This window comes from Marmota monax, unplaced genomic scaffold, assembly GCF_021218885.2.
Source record: "Marmota monax isolate L192 unplaced genomic scaffold, Marmota_monax_Labrador192_F-V1.1 WCK01_AAM20220418_F8-fsc00140, whole genome shotgun sequence".
Taxonomy (NCBI): Eukaryota; Metazoa; Chordata; class Mammalia; order Rodentia; family Sciuridae; genus Marmota; species Marmota monax.
This window is the reverse complement of record NW_026694256.1, coordinates 2,457,086-2,475,200: the sequence shown is the minus strand read 5'-3', so window position 1 is coordinate 2,475,200 and position 18,115 is coordinate 2,457,086. Positions and strand designations below refer to the sequence as shown.

Here is an 18,115-nt window from a genome sequence, read left to right as displayed (position 1 = left end):
ACTTTGAATCCTAAAGGAAAACATAGCTTAATTTTAAAGGACAATCAGTTGAAGGCCTGAATTGAACAAAATGCTGACCTTCTCAGGAAAGTCATTAGTCCACTGTCCATTGCCCTAATAAAGCACCTGAGGTAATTTATAAGAAAAAAGAAGTTTGGTTAGCTCACAGTTTTAGAGAGCCTGGTACCAGCATCCATTTGGCTCTGGTAAGAGCCTCATGACATAGCAGATGGCATCACAGTGCTATGAGGGCATGTGAGAGTGTATATGAGAGTGATCACATAGAAAGCCAGGAAGCCAGAGAGATTCAGGATCCAGGCTTGCTCCCTTCATAATCATCCACTCTCAAGAGAACTAACCGGGTTCTGTAAGAACTACATGAATCCTTCTGAAAGAAGCATCATGACCTAATTAGCTTTGCCCTGGGCCTCATCTCTTAAAAGTTCTGCCGCCTTATCTTTACCACACTGAACTGAAATCATATCCAAACAGTAGTAAGAATTTTCTTTTCCAATGACCTTTGAAATGGAGCAAAGACCAAACTGTGGAGTTAACTCTTCCTGGTTCCATAGCAGTCTGCCAGGCCCAGACTAGAACTGGAACATTGACTCTGTGGCATCTGGAATTGCCATCCTTCAAAAATTGTGTGAAGCGATTATTTTATGGTAAGTCTCTTTGTACATGCACATGTATTCCAACATATATATAGTCCTGTTGGTTTTGTTTCTGTGGGGAAACCTGACCAAAACAACTGGTATACAAACTGTGTTTGTTCATTATTTGAAACTCAGTTCCATTTGTTGCATTGAGGATACATTTAGTGGATGAGAACAGAGGGCATTCTATAAAAGTTTACTAACAAGTTCTTCAATCTGAATAGTACCTAGCCATAATCTAATACAAAGTTTCTGTAATAAAATATGTTCTGAGATTGGATTCTACCAACAATTTTACCTCCATTCATAGCATAGGAGTGGAATCATTTTCCTAATTTTCATTCATTTCTCTATTGTTTATTTCTTGAGTAGCAGCTGAGTATGTGCAATTAAAAGAGCTCAACCTTACTGCTGTCCTGTATTTGTTTAGACCATCTTTTTTTTTTTTTTAATTTTCCTTTTTACAGGAAAGCCTTGTTCATAGGAAACAGAAGTAGTGCTGAGAGAACATTTGTGTTTTATAGAACAGGGCAAAGCTTATGTTTACTCAAGTCGTTTAAAGACATCTGAGGCTACAGCATTTGATAAACACTGGAAGAGGGAAAGAAAAGTATCTCCTGCTTTGGGGAATAAAACATGTATTGATACATCAGAAAGGGAAAATAAGCTCCTTAAACTCAGTTGAGATTTTGTTTGGTGTGTAAGAAAATTGTCTAAAGGAAGGCAAATTCATTTTCATAAATGAAGGGATTTTCTCCTAGGTTAATTGTTCTATAGCATATTTATATTGAGGGAAAATATTTTATGATAATGTAGTCCACTCAATCTGAGTTTTGCTTCAGTGATGGATCAGACTTAGAAATGGGACAGTGAAATCAGGTTAATAAAATATACTGAATAGGTTAATCTCAGAAATATTAATTATTGAATTATACAATTTTTAGTAGGATTTTTTTGGTGTGTGTGTGTGTGTGTGTGTAATGGAAGGGATCAAGCATCAGGATTTTTCCTGTGATAGGCAAATGCTTCACCACTGAGTTATATCCTTAGCCCAAGTTTTAGTGGTTTTAAAAAGCATATCAAGAAAAAAGCAAAAGAAATATTGCAATATTTCTTTCTTCTATGCAAAGAAAAGTAGTCTCAAGCCTAAGAAAGTTTATGCATAATTCTTAGATTAAATTATTGTTTTAAAAGTTTTCCCATTTAAAATGTTTTGCTTAACTTAGAAAATATGTTTAAGGTTTTTTTTTTCATACCTCAAAATTGCCTTCCTCACTATATTTCTTTGTTTTTAATATAGAGTTATAAGGTCAGGGTCAGTGATATGGTTCTCATTAACCATCAAAAGCATAAAGAATATTCTTAAATCACATTAATTTTTAAATATGTATTTGAAGTAGATAGCACCGTACCTAATAATTCTCTTAATGAATAAAATATGGGTTTCTAAAGTTATAGATTAATTTTTAAATAATAACTACATGTTAATTAATGTGGTTACAGCAGTGTTATCTTCTAATATTTTTAGTAACCAGCATTAATATTCTTTTTGAATATAATTACTAATCAATGGCAATCTGTCATTAATATAGCTATGTTATTATTATGAGGGGTATTTATTTAAAAAAAGAGAAAAATATTATTTTTTTCTAATCCTAGGGAAAAATATATGATCTTTTAGCCATCTTTCCAGCCACTTAATATTCTTTGGAAACTTTAGACTGTCCAGATACTTGAACTCTGGTGAATACTGAAAAACTTAGTTACAGTATTTTTTTGAAATTCTTATATCTCTATCAATTAAAGAAAAAAAGTCTTTTTAAACACTTGCCCTTAAAACACTTATATGAAATATATATAAAAAAAGATGACACTTCCCTCATCAATTCAACTGATTCCTTTAAAAATGTCTGACTCATTTAGCCACTAGTTCATATAAGAGACTTGAAGGTTTTAATTTATCATTTATTTCCTCCACATTAGTCCTGAGTTTCAAATATTTAATATTTGAAATATTTGAAATATTTAAGTTTACACACTTTTATTTCAAAAATTATAAAGCACTGTACTCAAACTATTTCAGGGTGAATTGATGTGTTTTTGCAAATCTAGAATGTGCAGCAACAGCTATGTCTGTGTTTTTGTTTCCTCAAAAACACATACATGTGCATTTTAAAGCATATTTTGTAACCACAAAGCAAGACAAACAGTTTCTTATGCTTTTATCCCACATGTGTATTGCCAGGGTCACTAGGGTTTGCCTGGTGCATCACTACTTAGTTGAGGTTGCTGCAAGTTTTATCCATTAGTGCAGTGAAATCTCTGAATTCCTGAGGGGCTCTCTCTGATATGACACTGACCTAACCATGAAACTGAGCTCTTACCTTTCCTTCTATGAAAGAGTCTTACCCAGAGCACCTTGGGCTCCAACAGACACTAGAAAATATAGTGGTGTTAGAAAAGGATCACTTTATCGCTTCTCGGCCTTTTGACTAAGATCAAGTGTAGAAAAGGATCACTTTATTTGCTATCTAACCAGTAACCCAAAATTTCATGAAATATTATTTTTTAAAAATCCTTTCATTAAAAGACCCAGCCAGCTCCCAGTCTTCAGTCATCTTGTTGGCACCTCTCCCATTTTCCCTTTTCTTTGTCTTGTCTTCCATCCCTCATCTCCACACAATCTTAGAACCATAATTAACAGGAGGTTCTTATGAGTCAGGAACAAAAATATTTAAAATTAATGGGAATAAAAATGAAGTACATGAGTGTTTGTACTATTAAATAATAACTGGGGGATGAAATAAGTTTTTGTCACGAAATTAGAGGGAATATTTTCCCCTTTAATAATCCTAGAATGATATAGTAAATTGCATGCAGAATTGGGATGTCTTAATGAGATATTTTCTTATGTTTGGAGATAGTTTTGATTCTGAGCCTCTCTTATATTCTAAATAGATATCACCTCTTTCTTTTCTAAGCTGTACAGCTGTTTCTATAAATACCATAGAGAAAATTATAATTAGATGGAAATTTAAAAGATAATTATTTTATCAAAGAAGATCTGCATCTTTCAGTATTTTGCTTCTCTTGGACTGTTCATAGTGACTATTAATACCTGAAATATCTATTTTCCAGGCTATTTTTGCCAAAACATATTTTCAAAGAACAATCTTCCTAGAGATACTTGTGGCGATTTTAGAGTCCAGAACAGGGGCAGTCAGATTGCAGCAATACTTATTTTCAGGCTTGATGGTGATGCTCTCTGGTGTATCTCCACCCTGATTTTTGGCTCTGTTTCTAAGACAGCCATTCTGAAATTAAACACTGCATGCCCAGCAGAACCAGGCTTCATAACCACATACTACCTGAACTATGAGTCAGAGCATTTTTTTTTCTCAATTTCAGTAGGGTCATCCAGATAGATATCTTAGGAGACTGCATGGAAAATAAATCTGTTAATCTCATTTGGTTATATTATTGAGGATATCATGATCCATTTCAAGAAAAAGAATTTGGAATCAGTTAATACAAGTAAAATAAAATGAGTGTTCATTAAATTTGAATTTTATGTCAGGACACTAAGTTCCTATGCTTAGTTTTGATAACAATTATTACAGGCCCCAAATAAGCTTATATTGGTTAAGGATTCATTCAGTTGCATCTGACTGAAATGAGACCTTGGTGGTATATATCCATAGAGTCATTTATTTATATCATGGATCTGGGAGGTATGGGATAGCCATCTATGGCTTGGTATAATGGTTCACCAATGGCATTCTGGAACTAGATCTCTGTTCCTTCTAACTTTCAGGGTTACCATCTTTGTTCATTATGACTGCAACTGCACCTCATGTCTCTGTTCTAGGCAAGAAACAGAAGAATAAAATGTAAGATTATCACACTTAGGTATCACTCATTGGCAAGAACTAAGTTACATGACTATTTCTACCAGTAAGTGGCATGATTAAGTATTTTATATATATTATATATATATATATATATATATATATATATATATATATATATATATACTAGTTATATTGTAGAAGATACAGGAAAAGTGTGTTATAAAATATGTTCAATGGAAATAGTTTATAGTATTGGCCACAAATTTGTATGTAACGTTTTGGTAAATTTGTTATATACATTCTTTCTTTTCCCTCTTTTGGTACTGGGGATTGAACCAAGGGGTGCTCCACCACTGTGCTGCATCTCTATCCCTTTTTATTTTATTTTATTTTTTTTTTTATTTTGAGACAGTGTCTCTTTGAGTTGTTTAGGGTCTTGCTAAATCACTGAGGCTGGCCTCCAACTTACAATGCTCCTGACTCAGCCTCCTAAATTGCTGAGACTACAGGTGTGTGCCACCATGCCTACCTATTCATAATAAATATCTTTTAAAACAATGCACTATACTATGCCATTAATTATTATAGTATTTATATTATTTAAACAATAATCATAGCATATTTCATTTAGTTAGATTTATCTAAGTATATCCTAAATATAGAATGAAGTAAAATTTGGAACTACAAACAAAGAGAAAGTATATAAGCTGCACAGCCTTTGTAATTCCAAACATGGAATTCTCTTTTATTGACTAGAATTTGAGGCATGTTACTTAACCTCTCTGTGCTTTAGTTTTCTCATATTTAAGATAGGGATAATGGCTCCAATATGATAAATTTGTCACACAGAGTAAATAAGATAAAGTATATGAAATATCCTAGAATAAATTCTGGCAAATAGATGGAGTTCTGTTATCTACCTAATACTTTCCTTTTACTAAGATACAGTTTATTTTGTATGCCATTATCTAATCTATATTTTAGATTATATTTATATAAGTCTGCATCCATGTTAAATGTGTTTACTATCCAGATTGGGAAGGTACTCAAATAAGCTTTACAAAATGATACTCATGGTTTTCACAAAACTATAGCTTTTAAAAAAATTCTATAAAAACCAACGACATGTCTTTGAGCAGGTGTCAATGAAAGGTTTCCTTCTCCATCTATTTGAAAACAAACTCAATGCTTCTATTATTCAATTTTATAGTTCTAAATATATGAACAGCTGAGTTTTAATGCTTCTTAGTCTTAATCTAATTAAGTAAAAGATAACTGCAAATTTGTTATCTAGCCTATAGAGAAATTTCAGGGGGTTATTTATACAAATCACTTATTTTTATTTTTTTACAGAAGATGAAATGCCTAAAGAAACTCCAACAGTGAGATTGAGGGTGTAATTATTTTTAAAACATTTTCTTTTCTCACAGAAGCTATGATTCACTAGTTCTGGCTGTTTATGGAACACCAAATTTGTGTCCTTTGACCTCTGTAAAATTTATTTAAACACCATCTCAATAACTTTAAATGCAATTATCATCACAATGCTTCAAACAATGGTCAGCGATCTGTGAAGATTCACTGCACTGTCTCATTAAACCAAAAAAAAATAATAATAATAAAATAAAATAAAAACCCACCAGTCTGAAATAAGCACAATTTGACTGCCTTACAATTAGATGTAGTATCTTACAAAATTATGTGCAGCACAGCCTTAACCTCTGTGCTAATTAAACCTCCCTGGCAGTCATCTCTTCTTACACACACACACACACACACACACACACACACACACCTCCTTAAATAGTCTTGGATGTCAAATAACTTATTATTTACAAAGGCAGTACTGTCAAATACCCACAAGTATGCCGTTTTCTTCCAAGAAGATCTGGAAGTCTTCCATAGTAAGCTTTATGTTTCCATATCTTTGAATCATTAAGGAAGCTGTCAGAGTCAGGTAAAACTGTGAGAACTGGAAAGAAGTGCAGAATGGAGCAGACCAGAGAAGGAAGACAAGGGAATCCCAGAAGAGTCACTGAGAGAGCAGAAAGGGGGTGCACCATGGAGTCGTGTTCTAGATAGATGTGGCCACAGAGGCCAGTGAGCCAGAAGGGAGATCTGTAACATGAGAGTATTCACCTGAAGGCTGAGAAAGATGGGATTTGAATGTTTAGCAATGGTTCATAGCCATACCAAGGTTATTATTTTATTTATATCCTTGGTATATATTTATTAAATACATAACTTGTATCAGGCATTCTGTTAGCAGTTGAGGATATGGCATTCAGCAAGATAGATATGGTTGCTCTCCTAGTAGAGATTACTGTGAGCTTCTAAGTACAAGAGTGAAGGAGAATGTATATTCAGGTCCAGCAAGGTAAATGGGATATCTAGTTGGTGGTAATAAGGTCCTCTGATGAGTGTCCCTGAGATGAGCATTAATAATAGGAAGGAATGATAATGGGCAGAGAACTCAGTAACAAGAGTATTGGTATATAAGGGAGAAATTTCCTGAGAAGATTCACTGTATATTTTATGTTTCTCTCTTTTGCCTCTGATATTAAACATCTCTATTTTTTTTTTTTTTTTTTTTTGCTTACTGTGGCTCCTTTTATGTCTTCCACTAGACTGTGAACACTACTTGGCCCATAGAAGGTGCTCCGTGAATAAAGTCTGTTGAATAATTGAAGGTGTTAGCAAGGTCAAGGTAGAATCCCAATAAAATATCCTCAGTGATACATTAGAGAAAAATTCATGTAGCTTTGGACAGAGAGGTCCTAGGGTCTGGGAGACAATAGGTCTGCAGTGAGAGATTGTCACTCCGGAGCCATGTGAGATAATAGAATATGTTCCGTTAATAAGTAAATGTGATGACTGCTTTCCACTGATAAACAAGGTAAGTAAGGGCATACTTTTCTCTTGCAGTTTGGATATTTTTCCCTTTCTTTTTCGGCAGTAGATCCAATAAAAATTAGGCTTGAGAGGCTGCAAACAGAAAGTCAAATAAAGGTAAATAGGTGTTCAGGTTATTCACATGGACCTGCGCTTTGATATTTTGCTTGGCTGCTGAACAGAGTCAATCTAGGAGAATTGGGTGCATTGCGATTACAGTCAGGTCTAATCAACACAGAGTTAAAGAAAGAAATAAAGAAAAAAGAAAAAAGAGCCCTTCTAAGTTCCACGGGATCTGGCCCTTGGAGCAGCATCCTGAGAGGTATCATCTAAGGCTCTGATATCAAACCAGCAGTTTTATAAATGGCTGAGATTGTAGGTTAAATAAAGGAGTTGAATTTCTGATGAGTTTCACACCAGGAGACTGTCCCTACCACCCTGAGCAGTTTCAAAAATAGCAACGCACACATGTTCCTCTTATCTAAGAGGGGCCAAAGTGCAGATGGGCTGACCTGTAGTGCTCACTAACAACAGCTGGAAATGGAAGGAATCATGTGCATTTCTAACCTAGATTTAAAACCACTAATTTTTCCTTCAATTTCAAAGCTGTTCTGCCTTCACAGTGCCCCATTTATCTGGTTAGAAAAAGAACAAGAAAACATCTTTAAAATATTTCCCTGTGTCTCTGTTTCTTGTTTAATATCCATCAGAATCTCCTTACCTCCCAATACTTATGCCTTACAGGGCCTGAAGAGAGATTAAACTTTAATGGAAAGAACAAGGATAATGCACAATACCTGGCACAAGCTAGGTGTTGGTTTGAAATTTGTGATTATTAGTCAGAAGCACAGGGGATTTTGAGCCAGGTGGCCTGGTTTTGAGTTCTGGCGCTCTCTCTTCCTAGTTGAGCAGCCAGAGAGTTAAGTGTCTGTCCTCTTGCAGACTTACCTTGGCTTTCTAGTGTACACTCTAAAGCAAAAAGTTTGAAAGTGAAAAAGGAAGACAGAAATGCAGATCAGGAAAATAAAAACCACAAGAAAGCTGTGGAGCAAGTTATTGTTAGCCAAAATAATTACTAAAAACAATGAACAATTAGTTATAAATATCAGTTACTGAAAAAAAGATTCAATTCACCTGGAAGCTGTAACAATTATAAGCATAGGTATACCAAATAAAATATTATCATCATGTATCAGGCAGAAATAACAGACCTTTAGAAAATAACTGTAATTCCACAGTGAGAGATCTCAACAACATTTCCTATTTATCAGAGCAAATGTCTAAAAATTTAGTGAAGACATCAAAGATTTGAGTTAACCATTAACAAACTTGAATTAATATTTTTTTAATATAGTAATTAAAATCTAATAATTTATGGCATACTTTTATGAGTGGGGGCACCATAACATTTGTGAGTGAGAGGGGGCTGTGTTACATTGGGATGATATGGATAAACTAGGATTATGGATAAACTAAGCCAGCTCGTCATATGGAAAATGTACTGAACTAGAATCTGTTATGCAGTGATTACAGAACAACACTCTTAACAAGCATACACATAGAACATTGACAAAAATGACCATAATCTAACCACAAATCAAGTATTAATGTATTTTTAAGAAACATTGCTATAAAATTAGACCATGATTCCATTTTCTGTTTCTGAAATGCCATAGAAGAGAAAGGATAATTGAGGATATCTTGGGACTGCTTACTAATATCTTTCAGCTTGGGAAAAAGCATATTGACAATGTGATTAGACAGCCTGGAGAAAATTTCAGAAAAGACTCCTAAAGCAAAGGGTACTTTTTGCCATTAGCAAGTTTTCAGACTCTCAGCAGAAGCAGGAAGAACCACCAGGGGTCACTGTGTTCCAGGAGAATGATGAAAACCCGAGCAAGTCCTTCCACAGGAAACATACACACCTGAACTCAGTGAAATGAAGTCTGTTAGAAGACAACACAATCTCAAGGGGGCAATTGGTCTCAGAGACCAAGTATCCAAAACAGATTGCACTCAAATAGAGCTCTTTTCTCTAAACTACTCACATTTCCAAAATACCAAAAGGTGCATATGATGGCAAAAGTCCTGTTCTCAAAGTAAAGAGGATGCCAACCAGTCATCTTGTAAAGTGAGTTGTGTCTAAGAGAATTCATGAATATTATGTAGAAGAAAATATAGATTCTGAACAAAACGTCTAGTGTTAAACATTAAAGAATAAAATACATATGTATTCTTGCAATTGAAAAAACTTTCAATGGTAAAAGTAAAAAGAAAAAAAAAGAGGAAGAGAAAAAAGATCAAATTAACATGATGCAAGGAAAGGAAAAAAGAGGTGTATACATGAGTTTTTGCTATAGACATTTCAAAACTTGTTTTTATATAATAACTCACTGATGTAATATCATAGATTGATCTGATTATAAAACTGGCAAACACATCAGATATATAGAGACTATACTATATATTGCTCCAAATTGAATTCCCAATTCAGATTAAAACTCCGATATGGGAGTAAATGAAGAAGAAAGAAGAAAAGAAGTTAAATATTTAAAGTAAATCAAGGAGCCAAGTATGGCTATCATAAGACCCTGAGGTAGAGTGTCCAAAAAAAAATTAAGAAAAATCTATGAACAAAATATAATAAAAATTTTGCCTGAAAAGAGAATTGAGTTTCAAAAATCAAAGGAACCATTGGTATTGAGTCATCAATATTAAGTTATGTGATCAATATAGCTTTTTACGTTTTTGATCCATAGTGGTAGAGACTTCTTCAGGCATTGTAATAGAATAAAGTGAGTCACTCAATAAAGAGACGAAGCAGGAGCGACCTACTCCAGAACATCACACTTTTTCACCACTTGCCAGAAGGCAGCTCGGCAATTTCTCTATTGAGAGAAACAGTTCATTTCTTATTCAATTCTAAAGTTACCAGAGTATTCAAATAATGAAAGACTGAAAAATATAGCATCTGTGATCTTTTCCTGGTAAACAAAACAAAACAAGTTTGCAGTAATCCAGGCAAGAAATGATGGTAGTATCGATTGAGGTGTGTGTTTGTGGGGGGAAGGGAAGCTGTAACATTTATGAGTGAGAGGGGGCCATATTACATTGGGATGATATGGATAAACTGAGACTATGGATAAATTAAGCCAGCTAGTCATATGGAAACTGTACTGAACTAGAATCTGTTATCTAGTGATTACCGAACAACCAATCTTATCAATCACACACACAGAACATTGACAAAAATGACCGTAATCTGACCACAAATCAAGTATTAATGTATTTTTAAGAAACGTTGCTATAAAGTTCGGCCATGGAAGAAGGTAAACGCTGAAAATATATAAATGTAGAGAGAGTGTGACTTTTCTCGTGGAATGAATATTGGCTATGAGAGAGGAAGGTTAAAAAGATACTAGGATTTTTAGTTTTATTTTGTCTGAGTTGCTGAAAAGATGATATTATCATTAACTGAAATGTGAAATGTGGTAAATATAACAGGTCTTGTATTATTTATTTATTATCATTTATTTATATACTTGCTTATTGAGTGTATAAATAAGTGGTTAGAAGTCTACCCAAAGTTTAGTTTGGGGCATGTTGTTTTGGAAGTGTCCAGTAGACATCTACATGTAATTTCAAGTAAGCAATTGGATGTGTGAGTTTGAAGTTCAGGTGAGACTACAAGAGTTATTAGACAGTGATTCCTCAACATATACTTAGTTTCAAAACTAAATATGTGAATGTGTATATAAAGAGAGAAGATGCCCAAAGACTTTAACCTTGGAGTTCTGCTCTAGCAAAGGGACAAAGTAAAGGAACACACAAAAGAGAATGAAAAGGAGTAACTTGTGAAGAAGTCTGAAGCCCTGGAAGTCAAGAAAAGAATATATTTCTATTCAATTACTTGTGTTTCTCTTGTTAAATTCTCTATGTTCCTTATATATCATAGATATTATTCTTTTTATTTGAGGTACCAGAATTGAAACCAGGGCCTCAAGCATGTAGGCAAGTGCTCTACCACTGAGCCTCATCCTCTGCCCTTTATATTTTATTGTGAGAGTGTCTGGCTAAATTGCCAAGGCTGGCCTCAAATTTGCAGTCCTTCTGGCTCATCCTCCCAAGTCGCTGGGATTAGGGGTGTGTGGCACTACATTGGGCTAATAGGAATCTTTTACCAGATAGTTAAAATAGGTAAATATTTACTCCCATTCTGTAGGCTGTCTCTTTACTCTGTTGATTGTGGCTCTTGCAATACAGAATATTTTTATTTTGATATAATCCTACTTGTTTAATGGACAAATGATCTGAATTGATACTTCTCAAAAGAAGAAATACAAATGGTCAACAAATACATGAAAAAAGCACTCAGTATTATTTCCCATCAGGGAAATAGAAATCAAAACTACAATGAGATATCATATCACCTCTGTTAGAATACTATTTTCCAAAAAAAAAAAAAAAACCTAAATAATGCTAGCAAGGATATGAAGAATAAGGAACCTTCTTCGTACATTGTTGATAGAAATGTAAATATAAAACTATGTGGAGAGCTCTATGGAGATTTCTCAAAAAGGGGGAAAAGGGCAGGTGGATAAAGAGATGCGGGATTTGAGCAGTGCATACTATATGCAGGTACTGAAATATACTAAGACCCTTTAATGTTTATAATTAATACATGTTAATCAAAAGTAAAATTTTAAAAATGAAATAAAAAAGAGAAAATCTTTTCATGAGGAGAGGAGGATTAATTGTGGTAAATGCTGTTGGTGTTTCATGTAAAATAAAGACAAATAATTGATCGTGAGTTTGAACAACATGGAGGTTATTGACAAAGTACTTTCAGTGAAGTGGTGGGAGTGAAAATGTGATTGAAGCAAAGTTAAGAAAAAATATGGAAAGAGCATTTGGAGACTAAGTAAAAAGAACAATGTTGCATGTTTGAGTAGTGGATGCATTTCTTTTTATTTCTTTCCTCCTTTTTTCCTGCTGCAAAAGTGGCAGAGCTCTTGCTTAGCATATGTGAGGCACTGAATTCAATCCTCAGCACTACATAAAAAGTAAATAATAAATAAAGGCATGCTGTTCATCTACAACCACACACACACACACACACACACACACACACACATCAAATAATATTTATTTCCTACCTACAGATTGATACAAGATAAAACATTGAGGTAGCTTTGACATTAGGTTAAGATGAATAACTTTTACAAAGACATATTTATAACCTGTTTCAGAAAAACATAATAGAAGCTTTGCATTTATATATTTTTCATAACATCTCAATAGAAGGGTGTTATTTATGCAATTTCAGAATAAGTCACTCTAACCATTGTCATCATATGTGCTTGGTTCTGCTCTTTCAACTATTAAATAAACATTAGAGGTTGCTCAGTGGTTGCCTAGTATGTGTGAGGTACTGGGTTCAATCCTCAGCACCACATAAAAATAAAAAAAATAAAGGCCCATTGACAAATAAATATACATTACAAATAAAAAAAAACATTAGAAAACAACAATTTTGCTTCATGAATTTGGTACTCCATTGTATTATGGATTTTAATTATAAGAATAATTTCTGTATTTCAGAAATTCAAAGTGCATGAATTTAATGGAGAAGGTAAATTAGATCTCTTACAAAGTATACCTTTATTAGGTGGGGAAAACAGGATTACCCCTGTGATCAGTTATTTGACTTTGCATCTACTTCATAATTGAATGAATTCGTTTGGGGGCATGTTGCCCTAGATAAATTAATTGGTATTTAAAATACAGTGAAATTCAGTTAAGTCAAATGCAGTGCTTGGGAGTATCAATCCTTTTGGAGGATGTATTACTTTATTTTTTGTTCCTAAGTAGAGGATCAACCAATACTACCTAAAACTGGTTAAAAGTGTTAACACAAAGATTCCATTTGTTTGTATATTTTTAAGACTTTTAAAAAAATGTCTTTTAGGAAGTACTCCTGTTTTCATGAAGAAATAATTTCAGTCAGCCCTCCATATATGCAGGTTTTGCATCCATGGGATTCAACCAGTCACATCTTGAAACTATTTGTAAAAATTACATGCGTCCTGAACATGTACATATGTGTTTGTTGATGTTATTGTGTTAACAATAAAGTGTAGCTGCCCTTTGCATATTTTTTACATTGTATTAGGTATAATCCATAAATTGTTAGAGATGATTTAATGTGTATGGTTAAATTTTTTGTGGCTTAGCTATTTATTTTCTATCTTTATGCATAATAGGGTATGGAATAGTGGATGATGATGATGATGATGATGTTGATGATTTTCTTTTTGTGGTGTGAAAATGGAACCCAGAGCCTCACTCAGGCTAGGCAAGAGCTCTACTACTGAGCTACAACGTCAGCTATTGTTAATAGTGTTCTTTAATGTTTACTTTTCTTTTTAATTTACTTTGCTCTTCCAAAGTTAATAGCAAATATGTATTATTTTAATACAATTAATAGGTTAATTATTTTTAAACAAAATTCTTGAAAAAAAGACAACATGGAAAATGTTACACTTCTGGATTTTGAATATGTTTTTTCCTGCAAAGTGCATATATTGGAAACTTGACCTCTTCCTAATGGTTTCCAGAGGTGGTGGGCCTTAGAAAAAGGCATTAGGTTATGTGGCTACCACTCCAGAAGGGAGCAATGCACTTCTTGCAGAACCTGTTTAGTTCTCATGAGAGCAAGTTATTGTTAACTGGGCTACTCCATATGCTTGCACGCTTCTGCATGCAGCTAATTCCCTTTCCACTTCTCTGCTACCTTGTGATACAGCCAGGGGGCTCCTATCAAATGCTGGTGTATGCTATTTTGACTTTCCAAAATTGTGAGTCAGATAAACTTTCCTTCCTTAGACATTACCCAGTGTCAGGTATTTTGTTATAATAACATGAAATGGACTAAGCCATACACCCTGGACCTGTATGTGAAGTTCAATGTGCTGTCCTCCAAACTCCTGCTTTGCATCTGTTCTGTCTGCTTGCCTCTTGTGCAAAATTTAAAACATTAAGTGGAGTTGTGCTCATGACTCAACATTACAGCATTTTAACTTTTTTATCTAATATTTGCTGCCTGGTATTAGATAATGGCTAGGCTCTAAAATTGCCCCAACTCTTTTTTAAAAAGAGATGATTTGTAAAAGTCACATTAAATTTTGAATCCTCTTAAGTGGAACCTAAATCTTCTAGATATATTTATAGTTAGCAAAAGAGTTTGTTAATGATAAATTAATATCTGCAATGGTGAAATTTCAGCAGAAATATTTTGTAATAAGAGTCCCTGAGGACATTGTTCAAATGAAATCATTGATGTGTAAAATGAGCACAGGGTATACTCTTCTTCCCTCTGTCTGTGAAAGTACTACTCAACCATCGATACATTTTCAGATTGAGGAACCGATGTGTCTAGCATATATATATAAATGTCATTGTATTTATAATTTCCTATGGTGAATATAAATGTAGATTCAATTGTAGTCATCATTAAGTACACAGGCAATTCAGTAGTGTTGTTTTGATATAATGGAGAACTGCCATCAGGCTGAATATAATGAATTATGCTTTAAATATTTAAACATTCAATGCCAGTGAATATTCAAGAACAATATATCCAAAATTTATTTTTAGAATTTCTTTGAGAATCACTATCTCAAAATATATCTATTATTACTCAATTTAGTCACATGTAGTTAAATGTTTAGTTGGTTATTTACTTGAAATTTCAACTGGACATTTGAAGGACAAAGGATGTGCAGTGTGCCATGGTGCAGACTGATCTTTCTTGGCTTTAAATAGCAATTTATAGCAAAACAGGACTGAAAAATGAGGTTACACTAAAGGAAACATCATCTTTATATGCTATTCTTTGAATTCATTTATCTTATATTCCATTAAAATCATAGCTCAAAAGGTGACAATTTTAGTTGTAAGTTTTGGTAAATTATGGGGACTGAGAAGTTCTGTGATTTGACAAAATGTACTATCGATGAACAGTGCTCTACATTGCACAGAAGGTTTACAGAAACACAATCTTAATAAAGAACAATTTTGAAATACTTCACACATTATTAAAAGGCCCCACTAAATATTTTCTGCACTTCAACTTTTTAAATTCAAATTTTGCTGGGCATGGTAGTGCATGCCTATAATTCCAGTTAGTGAGGAGGATGAGGCAGGAGGATTTGGGTTCAAGACTATGTATCCCAGTGGTAAAGTATCTCTGGATTCAATCACTTGTACCATAATCACTCACTCACTTACTCAACAATCATAAATTCAAATTTAAATGCTAATTTTAAGCTTAATGTTAATGGTCCCTTTCTTATTTATTTATTCTATCCCTACATGTGAGCTTAGAAAATATTACATGGGCTAAGATTCAACCTAAAAATTCCTACTGATTTTATTAATTTATTTAAATGAACACACAGGAAAACTAGTTGGCTAATTTGCCATCTGAACTATGGAGTGAACATTTTATATAAATAAAGTTGATAAGATCATTTGTGAAGACACCCAGCAGTCTGCTCTTGCAGGAACAATATCTGAAGAAGAAGATACAAAAAATTTTTACTGAATAGCATGCTAGTGACATTTCAAAATGTTTTAGAAATTGATGAAGATAATTTTTTCCTATTTATTATGGGGTATAAATTTTTTAGTCCCAATGTCATAAAGACACTGTGGTTGCTGGAATTGAATTATAACTCTAAGCTTCAGTCATGCTGAACTTTTGTGTATTCTTTATCTGCTCAGACTGGCCATTAAACCCTTTTCCCAATAGGTTAGGCTGGCTATAAACAACAGAAGTAAGCTACTGACAAGGTTCAATAAATTTTCCAAATGAAGAGCACATTTTCATATGCCATATATCATCAAATAAAAATGCTTTCCCTTTTACCCCCAGTCTAATCAGTGTCACATATTTCATGTACTTTAGGTTAAAGACAACCCAAATTCTCCTCCAAAAATAGTAAGAAAAAACTCTCTAAGTTATTCATTTTTGCATATCAGTGTTATAGAAACTGAATGCACATTAGTTGAAATAACAAAAGTGAATACACATTAGATGAAATAACAAAAGTACCAGTGATATCTTGTGTATGTATGTGCAAAATGCCCCAAAGACCAGCAGATTTTTGACTACAGGTAGAACATGTGGATTTTATCTTATCCTACTTCCTGTATTCTTCTTAAGTTAAAGTTCTAATATCCTTATTTCTTGTTGAAAACATAAACTATTGTTCTTTCATGATAACATTTATTTATTATATAGTGCCTCATTTTTTGGATGGCCACATACCAAATACAGGTAAGCTGGTCAATGATTATTACCTACTGATTCCAATTTTAAAAATTCAAAGGCTACATTATCATTACACTAATTCAGAGACACTTAGCATAAATTTTCTTAATAACATAAGAAAAATCTTGCTTAATAGAGGATGGATTCTATTTCAGTATCATTTATAGTATTGAAATTTATAACTTCATTTAATATTTCTTATGAATAAAAGTTTTAAATTGAAAACAAAATTTCTGGTGATTTATAAAACAACTTTTCTTTCTAATTGAATTCTTTAAGAGATCTTTAGTTTTTTAGAGGAGGATTTTTCTAATTATTCACGTTAGAAACCTTGTTTCTCTTGATAATGAACTCACTTTTCTTTTATTTCTGGGGTGCCAGGGACTGAACTCAGAGGTACTCAGCCACTGAGCCACATCCTCAACATTATTTTGTATTTTATTTAGAGACAGGGTCTCACTGAGTTGCTTAGTGCTTTGCTTTTGCTGAGGCTGGCTTTGACCTCAAGATCCACCTGTCTCAGCCTCCCTAGCCGCTGGGATTACAGACAGGCACCACTGTGCCCAGCTCATTTTTCTTGATTTTAATATTAAGAAAAGGGTATTCTTGTCCTGTCCTCGTCCTTGCTATAAAGTCATTGTACTGGACACCACTTGGCAATATAAAATTTTGATAGTTTCAATGACATATCTTCTGATCCATTTAAATCTTGTTAAGATTAATTTAAATAATGTGAATTAATTTAAATAATTTGAATAATGTGAATTGTTAAAGTTAAATTAGAAGATCAACTCCCCCCAATGTATAAATGATGAACTAAGAAAAGACATACAGAATAAATTATTTACACTGAAAATTCAAAGCTTGACATAATGAACATGTTTATTTATCAAGCTACATTCATTGAAAACTTAAATACTAAGTGATGTCTCAAACAATGTCTAAATATTGCAGAGAAAAACTCATAAAAAATGGTGGTGAGATTACCAAAGGGAAAGATCAAAATAGAAAAAAGAAAGTTATCCATTTTGACAACCCATCTCCATTAATCCTTGTTCTCTGTCAAACATATTTATTTATTTTTTCATCTTTTAAGAGACTTCTGAATTAATTACATCTATTTACTACTTTTCTCCTGATGTGAATATTTAAATCACACCTCCAATGTACATTGTCATTATGGGAGAATAAAAACACTAAATAATATTCTATATGTGATGTCATTATAAATAGAAAATATTTACAAGGAATTATGAAATGTTATATGGATAAAATGATGTGAATACATGATTCCTGCATCAAGGAGGCTTAAGCTTGAGTCACAGAAGTAAGAGATGAATAAAACGAGCAAAATAACAATGAAAGATATCTCTCATGGTAAC

General features: G+C 33.3%; 1 long non-coding RNA gene across 1 annotated transcript in view; it reads left to right on the top strand.

Moving 5' to 3' along the window:
- Positions 1–558: 558 nt before the first annotated feature.
- LOC124108557 (uncharacterized) overlaps positions 559–18,115 on the top strand; it is a 70,618-nt gene continuing 53,061 nt past the window's right edge. The window contains exon 1 of the long non-coding RNA XR_009228835.1: positions 559–665. This is a non-coding gene — a long non-coding RNA (uncharacterized LOC124108557). The remainder of the gene's footprint in view (positions 666–18,115) is intronic.